Genomic DNA, 3,978 nt, shown 5'->3' with positions numbered 1-3,978 from the left:
GTTTGGCTCTGATCTTCAGCATCTGCAGTCTTCACTTTCTCCTTGCAATCCAGGTTTGTTCAATATATTGTATCAGCTGCACGCATGACACGGTGATCTTTTGCTATAAATTCTGTGTTTTATAATCCTGCTCCACAGCCACCTGATGATGGAGCAGCGCTCAGAAAGTTAGTGCTTCCAAATTAACCTTTTGGACTATAACCTTGTTTTGTGTGAGTTTTAACTTTGATTTATGGAACACACTGAATATGCTTATGTAATTTTTATTGAGAGTATGCTGCATTTAATACATAGCTTAATTGGAAGGATAACATAAAAATGTTTTTGGAACATCTTCATGTGTTTTTTCAGTTGTTATTAAAGAGGCAGGCACTGATATTAACTTACTGTTGATATATTGCGCTGAGAATCCCGGACACGTCTCATCTCTGGTGTGTCCAACACATAAGCTGCTCGACCTTGTACTTGCTTCCGGAAGCTGTCAGAGTATAGTATCTGTAAAAGGAAGAGGGAAATTGCTGAACAGACCATCCTGAACTAGGGTATCTCATTTCTCCATATTTACTTTACCTAGGTGCACAGTCGTGGTGATGATAGGGTTAGCTGTTTTGTTAGGAATAAGACTTAAGCAAGTTAATGAGATTAATTTTCAATCTTTGGCTTTGAGGTATAAGAGGGGAAAAAAAACTTTGCTTCTGATTTACATTATAATACTATGGGCCTCCTCAGCATGAATGATCTCCAAAAACAATTCGTATTAACAGTGGAGATGAATTTTTAAAGAATTATTTTGTCTATTACTCAATATTTTTGCATTTTTACGTGTCCTTTTATTTAAAATAAATTTTAAAATTAGCCAATCAAACTAGGACCATGATTTCATTCATTCACTTATCAAACATGGAAAAGATTTTGCTGCTTCAACTAAAAAACATGTTCCTGGTCTCTGCTGCCAACATTCTTAGCCATAAATTATTTGATTATCCCCCTATGGTTTACAGAAGGCACCTTGTCCCAGTTTGGTGCTGCCATTGTTTCCCTGCACCAAAGAAGGGTGACCTCATAGAGGTTTATAAAATCATGAGGGGTATGGATAGGATAAATAGACAAAGTCTTTTCCCTGGGGTAGGGGAGTCCTGAACTAGAGAGCATAGGTTCAGGGTGAGAGGGGAAAGATTTAAAAGGGATCTAAGGGGCAACTTTTTCACACAGAGGGTGGTGTGTGTATGGAATGAGCTGCCAGAGGAAGTAGTGGAGGCTGGTACAATTGCAACATTTAAAAGGCATCTGGATGGGTATATGAATAGGAAGGGTTTTGAGGAATTTGGGCCAAATGCTGGCAAATGGGACTAGATTAGGTTAGGACATCTGGTCGGCACAGACGAGTTGGACCAAAGGGTCTGTTTCCATGCTGTACGTCTCTATAACAGGTAAGCATGATAGCAAACAATTTTGTTAAGTTATTTGTCACAAGAATTCTGCTTTCATAGGATTTGTAGGACATGAAAGCCATAAGATGACATTAAAACAGAGAACATACTATTTATTAGGAATTAGAAAACTAAAAAGAAATGAAAAAAGCACATTCCAAAAGGTAAAAGTGCAAGGAAACGGGGTTGGATTGAGCAAGACCAATTGTTGGACTAGAATGGAATGTCCTTCTGACAATACAGGTTTTAGGTGCATTCAAGTCACAATTTAATAGTAAACTGTGAGTGTTAGAACATAATAAAGATACACATTGGTGGGCACTATGTTTGTTTTTCTCATCCCTCCCTTTCCTTGTATTCAACCGGCCTGCACATAGATGTAAGGACAAGATTGGGAGAGACCTCCCAGCTAGCAAGAAAACAAAACACTTCAAGAGTGGGGTCATGAACCAACCACAAAGTTTCATGGGTATTATTTTGTTTCCCATGTTTTTTATAGTGTCTAATTTTCCATGATGTTTTATTTGATTTTGAAAAGCTAAGTAAATGACAGACAACTAAGTAATAACACCTCAATTAAAGATGTCTTTCTGTGCTTTCCCTCTCACATTAACAAAATGAGCTGGATTTGAGAGACACCAATTAAACATCGCATCACTCTTATGTATAATCTTAGTTTTTTTTGTCAGTGGGCCTTTGGAGTACCAGTAGTTATAGTGAAAATGCCATGGTCATTATGGTATTAAGAATGAGAAAGGAGGAAAGAAGCATTAGCAAAAAAATGGGGAAAAGTTAGAATGCAAAAGGAAAACAGTGAATATGGTTTTTTTTCTTAAACTTAAATACCGAGCTAATATTTTCTTGATTGCGTTTAACGCGCTGCATCTCTGGGGTGTACACCACAGCGATTCCTTTACCCAGGTTCTCTTTGTATAAGACCTGCAGAAGTAAAGCACCCAAAATGAAGATTATGTTCAATACTCACCAGAAATAAAACTCGATGAGGTTAAAAATGAAGATTGAGAAGTTTAAAAAAATAAGATGTTAACAAAAATTAGTTTCTATTAAAGTAAAAATGAAACAGCTTTAGCGAAAATGTAGTGGATGAGAAAAAGTGGTCAGGGCTATGCCAAAATTTGGTTTCAGAAAATGGAATTACCCATTCCTGATTACAAATACTACCCAAGCTGGCAGTCAGAAATTCATTCTTATGAGCACCAAATGCAAGCACTTGCAGCACACTATCTGTACTTTCAATTAGTCTGAATCAAAAATATCTTAGATGGTGTTTATTCTGGAGGTAAAAACAACAATTACATTGCCCAGATAGCAGATAGAACAATCATACACAGATATTTTTACTGAATGAGAATTTATGCTTTTCTGAACATAGGTAGATTAAAGACAAAGTGAATTTGTATTCTGATGTTGGCAAATTTGTTTGCTGCTTTCCTAGTATGCTTTTCTCATGTATGCCCAAGAATATTTGAAATTCAAACTGATATGTGAACTAGGATCATTTCAGATTTCACAGAAGATTATTGTAGCTAGAACCTGTTTGTGCTGATGAAGCAGCAAAGGGCTAATGCTGTGCAATAAAAAGTTGATTAAACAAATTGGAACTGAAGATATGGCTTGAGCATATCAAGCATTGAGCACTGAATCCAACAGAGAATTGAATTCAGCAAATCTCTGAAACCCGAGGAATGCTGATTTCAAAATAGCCTGAATCCAGCTAATTCTAAAGACGTCAAGTCCAGTGAAGTACTGATTACGAAAGGGTAACAATACTTTGTGCTATCTTTTATCTTCGTATAACATTACAGATTGATTTTCTAAAAGTTATTTGAAAAACCAGATTCTGAAAACTGCCTTCTTTCTCTTTAGAGAATCCCTTAAAGTTGGCACAGCCCTGGTTTAAGCTCCACAAAAAATACTCATTTAAAAAAAATTAGAAAAATGTAAATATAAACACACAGGATATTAAGCAAGTGAAAACAATTGAAATGGTATGACTTGTGTTTAGTGCTGTGGGAAGCTGAAATTACAGGTTAGCACAGAGAATTAAAACCAACAGCTACCGAGCTGATGTTCTTCTGTGTCTCTTTTACACGCTTCACCTCAGGCAGGTCAGAGATTGCAGTTCCTTTCCCAATACCTTCCTTGTATTTGATCTACAGAGTGTGTAGATCAGAAAAGAAAAGGACAACCTGTCAGCACATGACAAACAGTAACACACAGACCCACATAAACTGCAACAAGTTACACAGTTCAAGTAGTAAGGAGTTGAACTGATGAATTGGTACATTACTGAAACATCAATTAACTAGAGTCAAAGTAATCACAAACTATCAAAGGAAAATGCAGTTTTGAAGTTCAATGTGATGTCCATATGAAATGAAGCAAATTGATAATAAAAAGTTCATTAGTTGGAAAATTAGTTAGTTAAAATCAAACTTATGAACATGTTTTGCAGAAAGATCACTTTAAAAGGGAGACAACCAGTCACGGTGAAATTCCTGATATTTCCATCACTGAAAGAAATCTC

General features: G+C 36.2%; 1 long non-coding RNA gene across 1 annotated transcript; it reads right to left on the bottom strand.

Moving 5' to 3' along the window:
- Positions 1-374: 374 nt before the first annotated feature.
- Positions 375-3,632, bottom strand: LOC122546336. The gene is made up of 3 exons (XR_006310719.1): positions 3,512-3,632; positions 2,277-2,369; positions 375-495 (listed from the first exon to the last, which is right to left on the bottom strand). It is a non-coding gene; the product is annotated as an uncharacterized LOC122546336 (long non-coding RNA).
- Between the last annotated feature and the right edge of the window lie 346 nt (positions 3,633-3,978).

This window comes from Chiloscyllium plagiosum, unplaced genomic scaffold (genome assembly GCF_004010195.1).
Source record: "Chiloscyllium plagiosum isolate BGI_BamShark_2017 unplaced genomic scaffold, ASM401019v2 scaf_5106, whole genome shotgun sequence".
Taxonomy (NCBI): domain Eukaryota; kingdom Metazoa; phylum Chordata; class Chondrichthyes; order Orectolobiformes; family Hemiscylliidae; genus Chiloscyllium; species Chiloscyllium plagiosum.
The sequence above is the reverse complement of the archived record's forward strand: the minus strand, read 5'-3'. Positions and strand labels throughout refer to the sequence as shown.